The following is a 23,031-nucleotide window of genomic DNA, read 5'->3' on the forward strand; positions in this document are numbered from 1 at the left end:
ATTTAAAAGTAACAAGCAAAATCTTTTCAGCATGGAAGCACAGCTCTTCGGGTTGTAAACACATAGACATTTGTAGAAATTTGGCAGCCAATTAGGAAAGCTAGGAGGAAGGAATTAAAAAGTCTGGCTTTGTCACTTTGCTGGGCCACTGTTTCAGTTTTAATTCTTAATTTCGTAGCTTTGCAAGTTCTTACAGAGATGGGTGGGGGAATCTTCACATTAATCACCTAAGATGGGCATGGTATATGGAGCATACACAAAGACACACACATTCACAGCTCATTCACCTACCAGACACCTAGAGATATGCTGAGGTTGCATGACTTGACAGCTGAGCTAGTATGCCTACCAGTGGTGAGGATCATCACTTTATCTCCTCACTATTTTATAAAATGTGATGAATAAGGGAGATGCAAGTCTACACTATTTATTCACTGTCCAATGACATTTATACTAAAGGGAATTATTCCCTCCCTCTTTAACACCCTTCTTCAAGGTCTGCATGAGATATGCTCTATTGCAGGCATATAACAGGCATGCTGTGGGGGGGAAATAACAAATATTTATCCACCCAATTCAAAAATTTAAACCTGGCAGGGGTAGGTTAGATGAAATTGTCTTATCTGAAACTTATAGCCCCGTAATAAAAGAATGGAATGAAAAGTCCTTTGTAGGAAAGAAAACACGTAACCTTCATGCTACGGTTCAAGGACACCACAGTGTTAACTATAAATAACCAGAGAAACTCCATGCTTCTCAGCAGTCCTCTAAGGTTACCAGATTTTCCCCCCCAATGAATCCGGGGGCAGTTTTCAACTTCAGTGGATTTTGTATGGGGACTGATTTGTAAATTTTGGGACTGTCACCAGGAAACAGGGACATCTGGTAACCTTACTCTACTCTGGAGGTTCAAAACTGATGTGAATTACAAAGGGTGCTTTCAGATGGGAGTTTATGGTGGCATCGGAGCTATTCATGCACACGTTTTGATTTTTAATTTTTAGTTTTATTTTTTATTTTTAGTTTTATTTTTGCACCACCCACATTACATCGTCACCATCCTTCTGCCCCATTTAACCCAGATTTCCCTTTAGCGTAGAAAAATCTAATAATAAAGAACAACCTGTTATATATCTGCAGTAAACTGCTGGTACATAAGCTCACTACTGCATTTGGGGGGTGGGGGTGTTTGTCACATGTGTGGTAGCATTTCATGGGCTGTTCCCTTTTGCCACAGACCCCCATCTCCACTTGCTCCTCACCTGAGCACAGCCTGGCCATTGTTTCAGGCGGCCCAAACAATGAAAGTGCACCTGTTTCCACTGATTGCTGCATGCAGTAGGCACATTCCAAATACATTTATCAGCCTTTTATTTATTTTTTAATACTGAGCTCATCTGCTGAGTGAGAAAGGAGCTGGAGTGGCCCTCATAGAGCCCATACCAGCCTGCTCGAAAAACTGAAAAAGGTTGCAAGTGGGCGCAACGTGCTTGGACAAAAAAGGAGTTGGGTGCTATACAGTGGTACCTCGGGTTAAGAACTTAATTCGTTCTGGAGGTCTGTTCTTAACCTGAAACTGTTCTTAACCTGAAGCACCACTTTAGCTAATGGGGCCTCCTGCTGCCGCTGCGCTGCTATCGCACGATTTCTGTTCTTATCCTGAAGCAAAGTTCTTAACTTGAGGTAATATTTCTGGGTTAGCAGAGTCTGTAACCTGAAGCGTATGTAACCTGAAGCGTATGTAACCTGAGGTACCACTGTACTTTCTACTGGTTTTGCTGGAACATACATTAAGCTGCAATTTCTGGCGCCCCTGCCAATCCATTCTGAAAGGAAATAAAAAGCAATGGAAGGCACATAACCGAATGCTGCCGTAGCAGAATGTGGGGAAAATGAATCTGTTTGTGCTCCAGTGTCACGGCACCCCCCTAAAAAAAAAAAAAAAGCCTTCCCAAATGTTAAGACCCTCAGAAATTTCCAAATGGTCCACGGGGCAGGAGAAACTGCTGCTCTAAATGATCCTGACCTCACGCTCTTCTGTAAGCCGCACAGGAGAAGAAGCAATAAACAGATTGTGTGGTTATGATTGTTAACTTTAGGTTCATAATAAAGCCTAACTGGCAGTGCCCATTTAAATGCTCTCTCCGTATAAATAGTTAGTAGTGGATTATGTCCAATCTTCAGTTTATTGCTTTAAAAAGAAAAAAAGTCTTTCCGCTTGCCAAAGGGAGTTCAAAAAAGGCCACCACCCTGTCAACACCACAGAGCCTTATGGGACGCTAATAGGCCCTTTGTGAGTATGCATTGCTGGGGCTCTGGTCTGTGTCAGCCTCGAAATGCACATTGTTCATGAGTTGTGTTATGCAAATATAATACCCTTATCATGAGAATCTGCAAATGGTTGGCAACTGGCAAGAAGAATAAAGCACACATCCAAAACTGCTGGAGGGGAGGCATAAAACAAAATGACATGCCATGAAGTGGGACAAAGGAGCGAGAGAGATAGAGAGTTGCCTATTGAGGTAGCCCCTTTATTTCCAAAACAGAGGCTAGGGCACAATGCCCGCCTAAGCTTTAGGCAGGAACAGAGAAGATTGTGTGCAAAGCCCTCCTCCACACCTGGCTAGGGCTTGATCATTTTTGCCGTGTAATATCATTAGTCACTCTCACAGGGAATTTTCCTTTCCTTTTGTTTTAAGAAATCACACTACACAGAAGCGCCATACCTTTCATTAGGGCCAACGCAAAGCCAGAGAGTAGCAAGCAAACTTTTGAGTTTGCAAGAGGGTGTTGTAGGAGAGGATAAAAAGCCACAGCCTGCAGTTTCCTAACAGTCTCAAGATGGAACCGAGAAGGCACTATGCAGACTTAACTAGGTTACACCTTCCCCGGTGCAAAGTGATCTCAGGCTGCAGCAAGGCATGCTGGAGTGAAGGAGCAACAGCTACCCTCCCCTTCAACAATACGCATACCAGCAGTTACTTGGAGCTGTCTCTAGTTACACAAGGTCTTGTTTGTTTATTTTCCTTACCATGTCATCAGCAGGGGCATTGTGTACACGGTGTCCAGTCCATATTCAACATAGCACTCTCTTTTTTTAGTGTTCATTCATTCCTGTAGTTTTCAAGGAAGCCTTTGTGCACTGCCCACCTTCACCATTTAATCAGCTCCATTTTTCAGAGCACATGGCAGGGGTGGAGAGGCTACAAGTGAGAATAAGGAGTGTAATAATAACCCTGCTCCATTCTCACCTACCTTCATGCCTCTCTGATCCCAATCACCCTGCCCCAAATTGTCAGTTAAAGCACAAACATTTAGAGATCTGAGCTGCTTAGGAAGCCACCTTATACTGAGCCAGACCAGTGGTCCATATAGCTCAGTATTGTCTACCCTCGTTGGTTGTGGTTCTCCAGAGTTTTGGGCATGGGACATTTCCAATCCTGTCTGGAAAAGCCAAGTACAGTGGTACCTCGGGTCACATACACTTGAGGTTACATACGCTTCAGGTTACAGACTCCGCTAACCCAGAAATAGTGCTTCAGGTTAAGAACTTTGCTTCAGAATGAGAACAGAACTCGTGCTCTGGCGGTGCGGCGGCAGCAGGAGGCCCCATTAGCTAAAGTGGTGCTTCAGGTTAAGAACAGTTTCAAGTTAAGTACGGACCTCCGGAACGAATGAAGTACTTAACCCGAGGTACCACTGTACTGAACCTGGGACCTTCTGCATGTGAGACATGCTCTGCTGCTGAGCTACAGCCCTTGCCCCATGTTACATGTAATATGTAAAGTAAAGGTAAAGGGACCCCTGACAGTTAAGTCCAGTTGCGAACGACTCTGGGGTTGCGGTGCTCATCTCGCTTTACAGGCCGAGGGAGCCAGCATTTGTCCACTCCGCAGACAGTTTTTCTGGGTCATGTGGCCAGCATGACTAAGCCGCTTCTGCTGCAGCGGAACACCAACAGCAGAGCAGCACACAGAAACACTGTTTACCTTCATGCTGGAGTGATACCTATTAATCTACTTGCACTTTTTGGCATGCTTTCAAACTGCTAGGTTGGCAGGAGCTGGGACCGAGCAACGGGAGCTCACCCCGCCACAGGGATTCAAACCGACGACCTTTTGATCGACAAGCCCAAGGCTCATTGGTTTAGACCACAATGCCGCCCACGTCTCACATGTAATATGTAAAAGGTAAAGGGACCCCTGGCCATTAAGTCCAGTCGCAGACGACTCTGGGGTTGCAGTGCTCATCTCGCTTTACTGGCCGTGGGAGCCGGCATTTGTCCGCAGACACTTCCAGGTAATGTGGCCAGCATGACTAAGCCGCTTCTGGCAAACCAGAGCAGTGCACGGAAATGCCGTTTACCTTCCTACCAGAGTGGTACCTATTTATCTACTTGCACTTTGACGTGCTTTCGAACTGCTAGGTTGGCAGGAGCAAGGACTGAACAATGGGAGCTCACCCCGTTGTGGGGATTCAAACCTCCGACCTTCTTTGTCATCCTCAGTTCTGACCTCCAATATGTGGGTGTGGAGTGAGAGGAAGAAGTGAATAATGGCTCGTTACCATTGCTAGGTCAGAAGCATCCAGTTTTCAGGACTGTCCTGAGAGATCCAGGGGCAAAGCATAAAGTTTCCATGGACCTCAGTTTCCCAGTTACTGAACAGAGATCAAGCTGCCTACAGCACTGCACCCAGCAGATTGTAAAGTTGTGTCTGTAGAGTACTTTAGGAGCTTCAGCAGAGAAGTGCTATTCAAGCAGAAGGGATTATCATCAATGTTTTTACTAGATATTAGGAATAGGCTGCTCTTGGAATATCCCTTTTATTAAAACTCTGCAAAACTCAAAGAGCAGCAAGGAAAGCCTGTAAGCTCTCTTAGTTTGTAGCAAAGAACCTTCTATCTGTCTTTGTGAATTAAAAGCAACAAGGCACAGGCTCAGTACCATGAACACCACCAAGGGCTTAAGGGGTAGTGGCAGGTAGCCGTCCTCCCTAGTTGGTTTAGAAGGCTAATAAGCATCACTCAAGTGCATTGCAGGTTGATCTGTCCCTGCTCTAATGACATGAAAGCTGCCCATTATCTCACCTACAGGTACCACCTCGGTTACCTCATTGCAGGCCTCACACTCCCACTCCTGGAGGAGAGCAATCGTTGCCAAGAGATTTCCAATGCAATTTCCAAAGTCACATCAAAATGACAAAACATCACAACGCATTCAGCTCTGCCTGATTCCAACAGAAAGAACTTTAAGTTTCCACTGTAATTAACCCTATCCTCGTTAAGATAATTATGATCAAGCTCCCTGTCACAGCTAATATCACAGCATCATTGCCTATGGCTCACGCTTTGCCCTCATTAGCTTACAAAAACAGTGTGCTGAGCAGGCAAACGAACTCCCTCCCTCCTGATGACTTAGAAGCTATGTAGGCAAGACAGTAAAATAAGCCTTTGGAACACAAAGTTCTCTGGGAACATTTCCCCCCATTTAAGCCCTTCGATTAAATCTGTAGTGCTTTCCCCAGTTTATCTGCATCCTATAATTCGTGCATAATTTGGAGGAAAGGGGTTTCATTTTTCAGCACAAAGGGGTATTTTCAGTGGCAATTTTTGCTTTGAATATGCAGGGTAACTAACTGCTGTCTACTGGCTTTTCTGTATGCCAGTCATCTGGTCTGGTGAAGAACATTTGGAAAGGATTTGGTTACAATGAAATTTTAAAAAAGGAGTTTTTGCCTATTGTTAATCTTGAACTATGCATTAAATAAGAAAGAATGAAAAAGGAAACAGCAGCAGTATTGTTTCAACAATGAAGGAACACAAACCCAGAGATTTGTACAGACTTCCTCATTATGCAACTAATATACACTTGTGTGTTGATTGGAAACAGAACGCATTATGCTCCCCTTAATATATCGCACTCATTTCAAATGACATTCCCCCCCCCCCTTACACACACACATTTCCTCCTGCTAACTACAGATAAACTAGAGATGGGACATGCCTTGAAATCAACTTGCTCTTTATTGACAACAAATAGCTCTTACCAGAAATTAAAGATGATGCTGTTACACAATTAAATATTGTCCACACTTCTAATTTTTAAAGTGTTCTTTAAAAAAGCATTCAGACAAATGCATGACTGCAAGATTGGATGTCTATACCACTTATCAACTGGGTGATCAAAACAGCTTCCAAAACTAAGCTCTGCCATCTTACCAGTCTGAGCAAGTTCACATGACTAGATTTCATGACAGGAAAATAAAAACACATCAGAATGATTGCATAAAATAATTTTCACATAAAAAGCTCAACATTTATCATCATCTAATGGACATGGTGCCCAAAATTTCATAGGTAAGTGCAATCAAACCAATTCATCAGCAGGGGACATTATTTCACTTATAACACTTTCTCTCTTTCCAATGTTCTCTTTTGCTGAACTTTTAGCAAGGTGAGGACCAAAGCAGAATCATAATCTAGTCCTGTATCATTGGATCCATAGCCACACATAAGCAACAAAGCTACCACACTACCTCACATTAATGAAATCACAAGTCCCACCACATACCACCCAAAGAGCATCATGTATGTTGGTCTCTCAATATTTTGGGGGCACATTTTTCTACCAGTGTTGTCCACCATAATTTTTGGCAGCAGGTTTCTAGATTCACATCAGAATCTTTCTAGTACCCTGGCTGTGATCGTTTCAGCTGATAAATGTAAACGGGTGACCAATTCCTTACTAAAAGTAAAAGCCTTACCAATTCTACATCCTGATCAATAAACAAATTCAGCAGAGGTCATGGAGGGAAATAATTAGTTGCTTTTTAATAAGGCAAATTTATTGTGCCCAGTACTCCTATATCCTCTGACACTCCCACCAGAAGTGGGAATAAGCTACCATGTTATTCTGGTATCCAGCCATGTTTATTTAAAACCAAATTTCAGTCAGCTTCCTCTATCAAAGTTCTAAATTGCTTTAGGGACTCCAAAAGTACTTAACTCAGAGTTTAGGAATAGGTTGTATATGCCTGAATTATGCCCAATCCCTGCTATACACACCACAGATTCAGATATCCAAACAGCCAAAGTGTGACTACTTCCTTACTTGTTGAACAGACTAGGAAGATTTATTCTAGCATTCAGCCGTACTGCATGGCAATATGAGTATTTTAATTTCTAGACTACCATATTTTTCCATGTATAAGACTAGGTTTTTTCCCCACCAAAAAATTAGGTTTAAAATTGGGGCTGGTCTTATACATGGGTAGTGCTGAGGGATGTTTTCTTAATTTGGAGGGGTCTTATACATGGGGGTGTCTTATGGATGGAAAAATATGGTACATAAAGGAATATAAACTTATAAGATCTTCAAACTCTTAATTCTGAATGAGGATTTACTCTTCCCTTACAAAAAAGATCATATGTCTAGTTGTGATCCAAGACCCAGTTTTTCCTCCTGAGTGTCCAGGTGATATATGTTGTCATAGCAGCTGGTCCTGCCCTCAATGACATCTGGACAGGAGCAGCATATGCACACTCTATGCATGTAGGCCTCCATCCATAGAAGTCTACTTGCACAGGTATTACTATTATTATTGTCCATTAATCCATTAATCAAATTTATCCCATCCTTCCTCCCAAAGGCTTAAGCGGCTCTCTCTTTTGGATTTTCAGGTGCTAGCAGTAAAACCTAGGGATGTGCTAAATCTGCACAATGGTTCAAACCAAGAGAATAAATGCATAGATGTCAGGGGGGCAGGGAACATGCTGGAGACAGCCCCACTATGTGGACCCTTGTCACATGTCACATGGATAGGGATTTAGATGCACCACCTAGATCTTATCCAAGGAAGGTACAAAAAAAATATTATCATTTGCTGGCATCCATCTGTCTCAAGAGACAATGGAAGAGTGCACCATGCGGGGGGGGGGGGGGTTTAAGTCAAACCATTGGAAAGTTACAGTGCCTGGTGTGGCTGTAGAGACCAACAGGAGAGAGGCATGTTCCATTGTAGCTGGTGCAGATGAAGGCGTCTGGTTTCACTGGTCCATGATAAGCCAAAAGAAGAACAAAGTGAGGACATCGAGTTCAAAAGTGGGGTCAAACTATCCCTCCTTTGTATGTTCAGATGTTAGCACAGGGGGCGGCAAGGTTTACCTTGCCTGGGCCGGTTCACTCCAACACAGATCCCTCCGTGGGCCGGATCGCGCGCACATGAGTAAGTGCACCCACAATTTCCGGTGTCTGCGTCTCTGCAGACGTGATTTCCAGCGCATGCGCATAGGCGATTTCTGGCACCGCAGAAGCGAGTCCCCGTACCACGCTGGTTCAGCACAGCGTGCGGGGGCTCGCCAAGCGGGCGGCTCGTGGGCCGGTTAAACCACCCCAGTGGGCAGCTTGTGGCCCACGGGCCTTAGGTTGCAGACGCTTGTGTTAGCAGTTACATTTGGGGATGCAGCGAACCTGCATGATGGCTCAATTACATTCAAACCAAGAGTGGTGTTAACAGCATAGCAGTGCTTATACCTTTAACAGCAACATTCTGAATTCTAATTTGATCATTAGAGTGTAAATAGTCCCCACCCCTTTTAAAAGAAAACTAGGAGAATGGAACGAGCTAGGCAGTATATAGCACACTCTTCTAGTGTAGTGAGAAACGGATGGTAGCGGGGGGGGGGGGGAGAGAAAGTAATTTTTCTCCCATCTTCCACAACAACCAAGGCTGGGGAGTGACAAGCAAATTGACGCACTGCTCAGAGGGCAAAAGATAAATGTTTGATGAATTGGCCATCGCTGGAGGAGTGATGGGCTTCATATGTGCATAATGGACTAGCTGCCTTTCAATTGAGATTGCCTGCCAAGATAAGAAACTATAATGAATGGACCAAGTGGAGCCTCCACCATAAGAAAAGTATAATCTGACTAGTTTTAATAAACTTAATAAAAAAGATGAAGTGGAAAGAGGCCAGCAGAAAACCAGCCTTTGTGACCGGCTACCAGAGGTGCAAACGGATAACAGATGGACTCACGCATGGTGGGAAAGGAGTAAAAGTAGTTGCATTTGAATCGCTTTCTCATTGTTCACAGCTGATGATTTCACAACTTGAAGGCAACCTTATTAGAGTAAAATACATTGCAATTAAGACTCATGCCATCCCTTGACCCACATACGCCTTAGAGAGCCGCCCACATTCTGGAATGATGTGGAAATGTTTCAAGGAAAGGATATTTCATTTTGCTGCCCTTGGATTTCAAGCTGAAGTATTTCAAAGTTTCACATAAATTCTCCTAAGCTGGATGACTTCCATGGGGTGGGGGAATCAGTCACTTCAAAGTAGCAAGGTATTTTACTATCCTCAGCCAGGAACAATCCTCCCATTTAAAGTTACATTTTCTTCTCAAGTCTCTGGCTAGAATCCTACAAAGTTCATCTGGGTGAGCTGAGCTCTGGCTCCTAGTGTGTGGCACACCAAGCATCTTCAGTCTGGCTCCGAGTAATGAGGGAGCCTTTAAAGCACTACTGCTTGCAGTGCCAGCAGGGTAACATAGAGAAGCCTGGGCCATAACACAGGAGTCCATGCCATAGAACTGGGGTCAGCAAACTTTTTCAGCAGGGGGCCGGTCCACTGTCCCTCAAACCTTGTAAGACTATATTTTGGGAGGGGGGGGGAAAGGTGAACAAATTCCTATGCCCCACAAATAACCCAGAGATGGATTTTAAATAAAAGCACACATTCTACTCATGTAAAAACACCAGGCAGGCCCCACAAAGAACCCAGAGATGCATTCTACTCATGTAAAAACACACTGATTCCCGGACCACACGTGGGCCAGATTTAGAAGGTGATTGGGCAGGATCTGGCCCCTGGGCCTTAGTTTGCCTACCCCTGCCATAGATCTTCCAACACTCACCAGCATTGACACATTTTCCTGAGGACGGATGCTAACACTGGAAAGAGTTCTAGGGTGAGCTCTCCTACATTGTGCCCAAGGCTTCTTGCATTATCATGGCAATGTAGGAACTGCCACCAGAGAGCCATTTTTGGATAGCCAGTGGAAAGGAGATGTTCTGGTGGCCAGATCACCTGGAGGACGGTCTTCTTGGCATGGGAAGAACGGCAGATATAAACTCTGTTCAGGCAAGCATTTGATCCTCAGTTATCTTAAAAGACCCTGGATTATAAATCTAATTTCTACTGCTATATTTATTGGATAATTTATACTTTTAATTTTCTTTTTAATGTGTCCTGTGACAAGTTTTTGTTGAAAAGCGTATAATATCTTCACTATTATTTGAAAGAATGACAGATAAACGTTCATTAATACAGAGGTTGTCCCTAGTAAGAACATGTGGGGATGTTGATTTCTGGGGCAACAGGACATGACTCATGTTGTGTTTATGAGAGAGGAGGAGGTCAGGAGCTATGTTTATGGCTTTACACTCCATATTATTGTCTCACTGTGCTGATATACACTACGTATGGCTGCAAGGAAGGTATTTGGCTTTAAAAAGTGGCTGGGCAGCTTTAAAAGCAGGAATTTGTGTGTGTTCTCTTGTACCCAGAGTAGGAAATGAGGGCATAAGGAGACAGAACTGAGCTGGTCAAGCTATATGCTATTTATAAAACAGTGTGCAATGGGCCAGCACTAACTCCCAATGTAAATTATTATTATTATTATTATTATTATTATTATTATTATTATTATTATTAAAGGAGCTTCTTACCCCGGTTCCCATACCCTCCAACCCAAACAGTTCCATAAAGCAGGTCGAGGTAAGCCCTCTTTACCCTCCAACCTAAAAGAAAATCCTCCCTAATGACTAACACATCTATCACATCTGTGTGGTACTAGGAACACTCTAGGAACACTGAAGAACAGGCCAACACAAAACAAAACAAAACAAATCTATTCTACAGTGGGTTAAAGGGAAAACACCTCACTCCCCCTCAAAGAGCCCTGCTAATCCTGCATTGTTCCTAAGGGAGAGTGGGTGCTGAGCTGCCTTCAACTGAGGAGGTAGGCTTCTATGTTGTTGTTTAGTCGTTTAGTCGTGTCCGACTCTTCGTGACCCCATGGACCAGAGCACGCCAGGCACTCCTGTCTTCTATAGCCCACTGGAATCTACCTCTCACTGACACAGGATACACAAGGCTGGTAAAGCCAGCCATTGGTCCTATTCTGCCTCCCCTCCCCACTTCTTGCTGCCCACAGTGTTACTTCAGCACCCATCCCAGATGAACAGGGCAGGGAAGGATTGGATGTTTAATTTCTACTGCTATTTCTTGATATATTTGTTGACATTGTGTGCATTTGATCAATACTGCAGCAGAACCTGCAACTGAACATTCAGCCATTTGGTTTAAATGAGGAATTCAGCCCCATGCTGCCTGTAACCTGGCACGACCATCTTCAACCAGCCTTTCTTGGCTGTCCACTTCCTTCTTGACAACATCTTTTGTCTCCAAATCATTTGCCCCTCCTTTCCATGTGGTAAACTCCTTGCCTTTACCACTCATACTTCCTCCAATTACCTCCTTAAAGCCCATCTTTTATATGTGATTATAATCTATTTTCCCCCAAATGTAACCAAGTTTTATTCATTTGAAATTTGCATTTGCAGCTTGAGATGGTGCAGTCCATTCTACAACCTCATCCTACTGAATGCTTTAGTCTCATTGTGACATTTTACAACTCTTAATTTAAATCGTAAGGTTTTGTTTGTTTTTTCAACAACGTTATGAGCACTGTAGAAGCAGCTTGGAAATACTCTAAAACAACAAACCTACAATGTTCTCTTTGGAGCCTCAAATCCACCACTTGGAAAGATTTCACAAGTTCCTCATATCTATATCTATATCTATATCTATATCTATATCTATATCTAATCTCTTTATGCTTCCCTCCAAATTCCTTGGATATTTCTTCCAAGCACAATGTTAGGTGAATAATGTTTGTGTTGTTCAAAAGCTTACACACACACACCCTTTAACAAATCAAATAAGATGTGTGGTCCATTCCTATTCTGCTTTTCAGCATAAATTTTGTGCATAACCACCAAAGGAAATTAACTCACTGCTTGGAAAACCAGGGAAGGCGCCCTCTGTTGAAGAAAATTTAAAAGAACACTGATTGCAAAGCCCTGCTCCTCCTTATGTGTGTGCGTTTGTGCGTGTTTGAGAGTGAGAAAGCAAGGAGAGGAGAGAGAGACAAAGACGGAGAGGTAAGGCTCAGGAGTGCTGGGTGAATTATAGACTGCCTCTCAAGATTCACAGCTCTTCAAGGTAGGAGGTTAATATTCTCACATGTCATTGGGTCTGCTGGCTCTACTGATGGCTCATTGAATCAGGCAGCAAATTATTTCCTCATGCAGCAGAGGACATCACACTTCAAAGGAAAGGAGCCAGGGTCAAGACGGCTCTCCAGTTCGATTAATGACTTGGGATCAGCAGAGGTTGCCTGTAGGTAAGAAAGTGACTGAAGCTTTTGACAAAGCTGACTTTTTGAACAGGACTCCCCCCTTGCCGCCACAACTTCCCCCTCCGTCAGCAGCACCAAGTTTTACTTCCAACCATTGCCTCAGACTGACCTGACATAGGCCCGCTGAGATGGTTTTGACCTCCTCATTCTTTGTTACCAGACACAGAAGCTACCTAGCTGCAGTGCATATGTGCCTCTCTGAAGGCCACACTGTCTCGCAAGGGTCTCAACCAAATTCTTCGTAAATATAGGCCGGTCAAATGAATTCAAGTGCAAGTCACTATATGTGTGTGTGTGTGTGTGTGTGTATATATATATATATATATATTAATGAACATTTTCAAATTCATAGAAATAAACATTAGCTTTAAGTTATCTCTTTCTTTAAAAAAACAATATAAAGAGAACACTGAAACTCTTATACTTCTGCATAGGAATACTTTTTTTAACTTGCTAAGTTCATAAAATAAAACATAACAGTATTAAAACAATACAGAAATTATATTAAGATGATTGGAGGGGGATTCAGAAATATATGTGCTTCAGTCCTTGTGGACTTGCTAATCAACACTATCCTTGGCAAATAATGAATGATATCAAATCTTGCTATACAGTTTTTGTAATGTTTATTGCCATGGTAGCAGCAGATAAGAGATAATTAAAACTTAATGGCCACTGTAGTCATCTGTCTAGAAAAAAGCTAAAACAATATACTCCGTTTGATATGCCCTTGCAATTTGTTAATACGTATTTAGCTTGATCTAATAAAGCACTGAAATGAGCTTTATCATAGCAATGCGTTTTTAACACATATGATCTACTCAGACTTCACACTTCCTAAAGCAAGTATGAATAATTATATCAACACAAGAGTGGCTGCACTCCTCTGCAGTTTGTGTTCACTAAAACATAAGGGTCAGTGAAATGCTTCTTCCCAACTACTAACTGGCCAAGTTATAATCTTTTATTAATGTCTACTGATTGACCATGCCTGTAGCTAAACAGAAGCACTGCCATCCAATAGGAATAAGATGGCTTCCAAAATTATTTCCAACCCCTTTTCAAATTAATCATTTCTGAATCTTTCCATTTCCTGATTGGTTGTGAGCTACAGCAATACATTAATAGCTACATTTTGTATTAGTTACAAAAAACATTTGGTGGGCGGGGAAAGGTGTTACTGAGCAAAATATTAACAAATGAAGAGACCAATGTTCACCCCAGAGTTCCCAACAGAGGAGGAGAATCATTCTAGGATAGTGGTGCCCAAACCTTTTTCAAAGAGGGCCAGATTTGATGAAGTGAAGGGCTGTGACGGCTGACCAAAGTTGTTAACCTTTTTTGAATTGTTGAGGATTTTTTAAGGATTTTATCCCAGGAAATACACTGGCACAGGGGCCAGATTGAACAGACCAGCGGGCCGGATTAGGCCCCTGAAACAGACTTTGGACATGCCTGATCTAGGACCAAGAAGAGCTTAAGTCACCTCCAGATTTGTTAAAAAGGGTGGTGTTATGGGTATGAAGGCAGTCTGCGGAGATGGTTAGTGAAGAGGGGATGTCACAGCAAAAAAACACCTGCAGTCTGTAGCTCTGGACTCTGAAGGAGAAGAGTAAAAGACCACATCAGCTCCCCCCACTTCCTCTTTGAGGACTAATAAGCCAGAAGGTGGCTCAAAATCACCACACCTAAGCCACATTCCTTGTATAACATAACCCCGCTATGCCAACATGTAAGCCTGTTCCTAACTGAAACGAAGTGTTACATTTGTTTTGGGGGTGGGGGGGAATGCAAACAATATGAAAGAGAGTGGGAAACATAACTATGCATATAATTCTGCCACAGTTTTCCATTCTCCACTGACTTTTCCCAATTTCATTTTAAAGTTGCAGAGCTAATTTGATGGCTGTTTACCACGGAATGTAAGTGGTCTGTGAATTGGCCCCTCTGAAGATTTCAGCTCAAAGGGCCTATATGCATCATTGGCTCAGATCAATAAAAATCATTTGTTCTACTGTGCGCATAAGCTAGGATCTGACTCTTTAAGAATTTGCATATGGCTCCTCATCATAGCCACTTGCCAAAGGTATTTATTTAAAAATAATAATTTTTAAAAAACTTTGTGGTATTCCAAATCAAGCATGCCAACATTTCGCTCTACCATTTGTTGCATGTCTCTTGACATTTCTTTAAAAGCAGCTCCCTTTCCCTTTCATCTCTCCACCCTCTCCTGCCCCCACCCCCTCACATCTTACAACACCTTGCTTTGACTTTCAAAGACTATTGCTATCCCCATTTTTTTTTTTTTATAGATGCCTTTACTCTTAAGTGGATGACCTTTAGCTGGGAAAGGTGGTTAAAAGACTGAACAGCTCTGTAGGTTACAGATATACAGACTGATAATAGGACTGAAGAGGAGGAGGAATATGATGATAAATATGACACCTGCAGAATTTATAGAGCTTAAATTTTGTTAGCATATATTACGCAGGGCTGCAAGCGTTGACATTCAGTGGCAATCCCACTGAAGACACTGCAGCTTTATCAGTCAAAGAGTAACTTTCCTTGGTATGGGGCTCATTCAGTTGCACGTAGGTTCAAGAAGGCAGGGTGCTTGGAAGTGAGGGATTTGCTGAAGGGCTTTCTAGCACAGGTACAGCAGCAGGAGCCACTGTGAACCCAGAAAGGCCACACATCAGAAAGGCCAGATGTGTCGCAGGGAGCTAATAATGGATAGATTATAAGATCTGAACAGGGAATGGCAACACATGCCAACCCCATCAGAACACTTAGAAGCCCCCAACAAAGATCATGGTCACTGGTCCCATCACCTCCTGGCAAATAGAAGGGGAAGAAATGGAGGCAGTGAGAGATTTTACTTTCTTGGGTTCCATGATCACTGCAAATGGTGACAGCAGCCACAAAATTAAAAGACACCTGCTTCTTGGGAGAAAAGCAATGACAAACCTAGACAACATCTTTAAAAGCTGAGACATCACCTTGCCAACAAAGGTCTGTATAGTAAAAGCTATGGTTTTCCCAGTAGTGATGTATGGAAGTGAGAGCTGGACCATAAAGAAGGCTGATCGCCGAAGAATTGATGCTTTTGAATTATGGTGCTGGAGGAGACTCTTGAGAGTCCCATGGACTGCAAGAAGATCAAACCTATCCATTCTGAAGGAAAACAGCCCTGAGTGCTCACTGGAAGTACAGATTGTGAAGCTGAGGCTCCAATACTTTGGCCACCTCGTGAGAAGAGAAGACTCCCTGGAAAAGACCCTGATGTTGGGAAAGATGGAGGGCACAAGGAGAAGGGGACGGCAGAGGACGAGATGGCTGGATAGTGTTCTCAAAGCTACCAGCATGAGTTTGACCAAATTGCGGGAGGCAGTGGAAGACAGGAGTGCCTGGCGTGCTCTGGTCCATGGGGTCACGAAGAGTCGGACACGACTAAACAACTAAACAACAAGAGGCCCTCCTGCTCAGCAATGGAAGGATGAGCTGGCACATGTGGGAGACTTTGGGAGCAGGGTTGGGCTAAGGGCCTCATGCCCGAGCTTGGAATAAGCAGAGCAGCCAACCCAACATTCTTAAGCAACTGTACATTATGACAAAAGATTCCAGAATTTCTTGGGGAAACTGCAATTGCAGACAAGATGGGGTCACTGAACCAAAGTGGGGAGGGGGGGTATGCATCAGAAAGGATGCAGGTCATACCCACGAGAACAACAGCAGTCATATCGGATACAATACGTTTTTGTGTATGCTAACATGAAAACAGTTGTTTGGCAAATTTGTTCCTGCCCTGAGGGACACTATTAGGGGATTGTAGCAGGTGGCACTGTGGTGTAAACCACAGAACCTAGGGCTTGCTGATCAAAAGGGCATGGTTCGAATCCCCGCGATGGGGTGAGCTCCCGTTGCTCAGTCCCTGCTCCTGCCAACCTAGCAGTTCAAAAGAACGTCAAAGTGCAAGTAGATAAATAGGTACCACTCCGGTGGGAAGGTAAACGGCGTTTCCATGCGCTGCTCTGGTTTGCCAGAAGAGGCTTAGTCATGCTGGCCACATGCCCTGGAAGCTGTACGCCGGCTCCCTCACCCAGTAAAACGAGATGAGCGCCTCAACCACAGAGTTATCCTCAACTGGACCTAACAGTCAGGGGTCCCTTTACCTATACCTTTACCTCCAATATAGCAACAATGTTTATGAAGCTGGCTTTATTGCAATGCAATAAAGTGGTACCTCAGTGGTACTTAATTCGTTCCAAAGGTCCGTTCTTAACCTGAAACTGTTCTTAACCTGAAGCACCACTTTAGATAATGGGGCCTCCCGCTGCCGCCCTGCCGCCGGAGCACGATTTCTGTTCTCATCCTGAAGCAAAGTTCTTAACCTGAGGTACTATTTCTGGGTTAGCAGAGTCTGTAACCTGAAGCGTTACAGACCTGAAGCGTATGTAACCTGAAGCGTATGTAACCTGAGGTACCACTGTATTACATTTTTCTTTTTTGGAAGGTGAGGCAGTATATTATTAAGAATGTATTTTCAAAAAATGGACTTTCAGCAAGCATGTGGGTGGATGTGTGTAATTGTTACATCAGCATTAGCCAGGATTCAAGCTAACCTTGGTTCCTGCTTAACCGAGAATCTGAGACCAAGGTTTGCATCTTGTTTTAAGTGGGAACCTGATGAGATATAACCATGGTTACTGTTACTAGTAGTGCAACAATTTGCTATGTTTAGGCTCTGGAATTTAAGTTCCCAAGGTGGCGTGGGGAAGTAACGTGTTCCGATGTGGTTATGCAATCGGAATGGAAGCATTATTATCTGTGCGCCAGCCCCTATGTGATGGTAACTTACTGATACGAATCTACAGGTTCTCTGGTGTCCCATGTTCCTTTCACGTACCTGTTCAAAGGTTCATATCTTACAAGAAGTAAACATCAACAGAAAAATCATCAACCACATGGGTATTGACTGAAAATATCAGAAGACAAACTAGCTTAGTGTGCATCAAGTGAAACAATGTCTTGTCCTTACCAAAAGGTAAAGGAGCAGGATATTTTTATTATTTGGAAAAATTAAAGCAAAAATTAAATCATCTTATTATGTAATTGGAACTAGGCCTCAGGCTTTAGCAGTAAAGAAGGGATTAAGGCCTTCAACCACCTGGGTTGTCATTCTCTTGGGCCCCATTACCACCCCCTTATTCGTTTTTATAGCTAACAGATTAAAATGCAAGCGCCACAATCTTTGATCTTTCACTTGCTGACACAAATCCTTTCAAGCCTCCAACGTTTTTCTGCTGAGGTAATTAGTACTAATTAAAAGGTTTCCAACAGCCTTAGCTCTAGGTTTTTTTCCCCCTCCAAAGAAATTGCTTTTACAAGTGCCTTCCATCTTTGAAATGTATGCATCGCTCACTTTCTTCTTTATCTGACTCGGAGAGATCAAGTAGATTAGTGACTCCATTATTTGCCAAGACAAAGCCAGACAACAAACAGGTTTTCACTATCTCCCTGACCTGTTGAGGTGCAGGGTTTATATTCAGAAACAAGTGCCTCCGCATGTATTAAAAGACAGTCCAATTATGCATTAACAGACACAAGGCAGGGTTCCTGCATTTAAGCATGGACATCATTTAATGATCCACTGTTCTCTTAGAAGGGAGAGAGGCGACTAATCAAACTGACAAGTTGCAGAATAAATAATGGAACTGGTTTGTTTTCATTCCTCTCTCCAGGTGTCTGTTAGGCAGAGTACAAACAATTTTTTTTAGAAATAAAAAATGGCTGCTAATGCTTCTTTTCCTTTTTTAAATCAAGTTAAAAATGTATCCTTGAGGTAAGTTTACTGATGATGAAAGGCTTCTTTGCAAAGGTTTATAACATCAGCCGCACACACTATGGGAAAAGTATATTGATTATGACTAAATATTACTGGGAACAAAACACTAGGTTTTATAGGTGATTACACACACACACACACACACCAAAAATCAAACAGCAGTTTACACTGACAGAAGCTTATGTTCTGATCTTAAGGTTTTTAACTGAACACTCAGTCAATATGGGCGCTGTGTGGCTCATGTTTCTTATGAACCTTCTGCCTACAGTGATAATAATAAATTACACCTCTTGCAGCAAAAGTGTTTTTCAAATAAGAGGACTTAAAGTTCTCACTTTCTTCTGAATTTGACAGCAACTCTCACTCATGTAGTTTCTTTGGCACAATAGATCAGGAATCTCACACACAGCTATGAGAGGCGATCTAACATATCATTACGACACAGGGGTCTATTCTGCTTTCACAACACAAGCACAGAGTGCCTGCCAGCACTAATGGGTGTTGTGTGCATAACCGAAGGGCATAGAGAATACAATGTTCTAAACTGAAGGGATGGAAATGCTTCTAAAGCCAAACCAAGAATAACATCTTTAAACTAAAGATTTCCAAAGTCAGATTTCAGTTACTACCGTAGCCAGATGTTGGCCTGCAGGAAGACCGCATCTTGAACCATCTGAGATTCACAAGAATCGCCCTCTGGTTATAGAACAGGAACAGGGAACCAATTATTGCATGGCTGCAGCTTCCATCATCCCTGACCATGGGCCATGGGTGGAGGCTGATGGGAATTGTAGTCCAACAGCCTCTCAAGGGCCACAGGCTCTCCATCCCAGTTCTGGAGTTTGCTTAAAAGGTAAAGGTAAAGGACCCCTGACATTTAAGTCCAGTCGCAGATGACTCTGGGGTTGCAGTGCTCATCTCGTTTTACAGGCTGAGGGAGCTGGTGTTTGTCCACAGAGAGTTTTTCCGGGTCATATGGCCAGCATCACTAAGCTGCTTCTGGCAAAACCAGAGCAGCACACAGAAATGCCGTTTACCTTCCCGCAGGAGTGGTACCTATTTATCTACTTGCACTTTGGGGCATGCTTTTAAACTGCTAGGTTGGCAGGAGCTGGGACCGAGCAACGGGAGCTCACCTCATCGCAGGGGTTCAAACCACCAACCTTGTGATCGGCAAGCCCAAGGGGCTCAGTGGTTTAGACCACAGCGCCACCCACGTCCTTGGAGCTTGTTTAGCCTCAGATTAAATCTTCCACCCCCTTTCCAAGGAGAGACAGCGGAGAAAGACTGTGGTTATAACGCTAGCATGTGCTGCTTACCTCTTTATGTAACCATTAGCCCACTGCAGCACACTCATCTCAGCAAGGCACCGTGTTTGTCATCATGCCTGCGGGGCGGGCTTGAGAACATGTCATGACCTCATACAGAGTACCTCTGAGTACTTACAGCATAGCTTTCCATCACCACAATTTACACTACATATTGTGTCACGGTGTACCTGTAGCAGCAAAACTGGAGGCCCTCATCTGCGCCACTTGCTAAAAACATGTCTCTCCTGCATCAGTCTCTACAGCCACAGCAGGCGCTGTAATATCTAATGGTTTGCCTTTACTCCCAAAAGGCTCACTCTTCCATCATCTCCAAAGATAGAAGGATGACAACAAAATTACCACCACATGACCCAAATTAAAAGCTATTATTACCAGTTGGAAAACCTCCAGAAGGTGGACCAAGTCTGCCAAAAAGACCTGCTACCAGTTCCTATTATCACAAATGCTGCTCCTTCATATTGCTTCTAGGCTGGTTACATGGAGTGGTGGGTGCCAGCCCAGGGGGCAACATCTGTCCCAAGGGCCTCCAGTTGCTGGTGTCTATCATGGGATTTTCAGTATTAATACATGCATATTTTATCTCACATAAATAGAGTTCTTATTTGCACAGCCACAGTCACGAGCTGTCATCATAAAAATCCCACAAATTCGATCCATATAGTAAAACTAACTGGAGAAAAAAGAAAGCAGTAAAAGTAATTATTTCAGTGGGAGATCTCCGTGTGTGTGTGTGTGTGTGTGATATATATATATACACACACACACACACACACACACACACACACACACACACATATCGGTATATACACACACACACAATGAAGATGGAACAATGCTGGAATTATGAAGGAGGAAACCCTGAGCAATGTGTCTCAGCCTCACATTTAGCCATTGAAAAATATCCTGCCAAAGGGTGCATTTTGACAGTGAAAAGATGAAAAGCAGAGGGGGGGAAGGAGCAGTCTGTCACTTTGTGACATCACACTGCAAGCTGAAGTCGATTGAATATTTACAAAAACCATTCAGAGTTGAGTTTTTACAAAAGACAAAAACAGCCATCCACACACTGCTGCATGACTGTTTTGAAACGTAGGCTGTTTGTAAACTGCATACTTTGGGAAAGAATATGCCTAGCTTACATTTCTCCTGCTTTGTTTAATATCCTCCTAGATAAAGACGTCCGGGGAACTCAAAAGCTTACTAATGACTTTATGCCATTTTTCATAGGTCAAATAAAGGTATTAAGGAGACTATACTATGATTGCACATAATTTGCCAGGGAGTCATTTAAAGATAGTTGCTTTAAAATTATACATGCAAACAATGCTCAAGTGTCAGCAATATACAAAATGTTTGACAGGAAATTATGCCAGGGCAGAAATGACTGGTCATGTCTAGAAGCACACAGTCCTACTGCTGATATGTGGAGGTGATCATTTCCTAGACGTGGAGACACTGGGACTCCCATCTAATCCACACTGAGCTTTATAAAGGAAGAGCAGGATATAAATATATACAATATATTATGGAAAATGTGTCGCTGTCTGTTCTCTTTGGACGCCTCCCAATATATTGTTAACAAACTTGTTGTGAGGGTTCCCAAGAAGGGGCAGCAGTTTTCATCTATGTTTGGATGCCAGGTGACATTTTGAATCAAGATGACTGACCAAAATGTTACTTTGGCATGATTTAGCCCATTTTGGGCACAGTTTTGGCACTTCTTCAGATACTATCATCAAACTTGACATGAGGGTTTCCAGGTGGGGCCGGTGGATTTCTTTGATGATTGGATGCTGGGTACCATTTTGAATAAAGATGGAGGACCAAAAAGTGACTATTGTGTTACTTCACCTTTTACCTGGTCTTATAGGTCCAAAGTACACTGATTTGAACATCTCTGGAAATATTGTCACTCAGTCTGGCAGGACAGTTCCAATCTGCACCAATCTGAGTGCCTCTCAATAAATTTCTACTAAACTCGGCACAAAGGTTCCTGAGTTGGAGGTGGCAGCCTCTGTCTATATTTGAACACCAGGTACTATTTTGAATCAAGATGGTAGACCAGATTAACGCTTTAAACATTACCCCTACCCCTACCCACATTGATCCATGCTGGAATTGCTTCAGGCTATTATTATTGGTTTGTTTACCACCCGGAGCTCTTTTTGGGAACAAGGCCATGGTAGTAGTAGTAGCAGTACTTCATTGGGCCCCTCCTTCTCCTAACAACTTTGGAACAAGCCAGAAAAAGGCACTAATGAAGATAATAACGATGATGCCTCTGTACTGCATCCCCCCTCCAACAGCTTTCAAGCAATTCCTGCTGCATGGCATGCAACAGAACTAAGAAAATGTTGCCATATCCTCCCCTCACCTCACCTTCAGGCATCAAAGCAAACACAGCAGCAGCAGGACATTATTTCTGAATTTATTCCTTCACCTCGCTTTTCAAAAAGCCCTTCAAGCAGCTGCCTGCCACATGACTAAAGGTAAAGGTACCCCTGCCCGTACGGGCCAGTCTTGACAGACTCTAGGGTTGTGCGCCCATCTCACTCAAAGAGGCCAAGGGCCAGCGCTGTCCGAAGACACTTCCGGGTCACGTGGCCAGCGTGACATCGCTGCTCTGGCGAGCCAGAGCCGCACACGGAAACGCAGTTTACCTTCCTGCTAGTAAGCGGTCCCTATTTATCTACTTGCACCCGGGGTGCTTTCGAACTGCTAGGTTGGCAGGCGCTGGGACCGAACAGCAGGAGCACACCCCGCCGCGGGGATTCGAACCGCCGACCTTTCGATCGGCAAGCCCTAGGCACTGAGGCTTTAACCCACAGTGCCACCCGCGTCCACATGACTAGCAAGCAGCAAAAGGAAAGAAAGGTGGTTTCCGTGATTTCCTCCCTCCACAACACAAAAAAGTAACTTCCTGTCTACTGCTCCAGATGGCTGGCGGGCAGCAAAACAAAAACAGGAGCAAACAGGTGGACCCTCTGCTTCTTCCCACACTACTCCACTCATGCCCACAGTCCATAAGCCCCACCAGAACAGCTGCCTGTTCATGGACAAGAAAGCTTCTCCCCTCCTCACTTTCAATGAGCTCTTCCATGGGAATCAAAGTACCTCAGTCAACACCCTTAGCAAACTACAGTTCCCAGAATTCTTTGGGGGAACCTATGACTGCTTCAAGTGGTATGATATTGCTTTAAATTTATGGCGCAGGTAGGGTTTATCGGTCCACCTTTCTCTTAAGATGAATTTGCAAGAGCAAGGCTATCTCTACAGCAGATTACACAGTAGAACAGCTCCTGGAGTGTACCGTTTCAGTTTGCACACAAGGGATCTACATAGAGTATTCATAAACCCCACATAACATT

General features: G+C 43.5%; 1 protein-coding gene across 2 annotated transcripts in view; it reads right to left on the reverse strand.

Annotated features, from left to right (window-relative positions):
• LRMDA (leucine rich melanocyte differentiation associated) overlaps window positions 1-23,031 on the reverse strand; it is a 740,402-nt gene that overhangs the window by 328,350 nt on the left and 389,021 nt on the right. The gene's annotated exons all lie outside the window — the stretch shown is intronic.

The sequence above is a fragment of the Podarcis tiliguerta genome (genome assembly GCF_965153285.1).
Source record: "Podarcis tiliguerta genome assembly, chromosome: 5".
Taxonomy (NCBI): domain Eukaryota; kingdom Metazoa; phylum Chordata; class Lepidosauria; order Squamata; family Lacertidae; genus Podarcis; species Podarcis tiliguerta.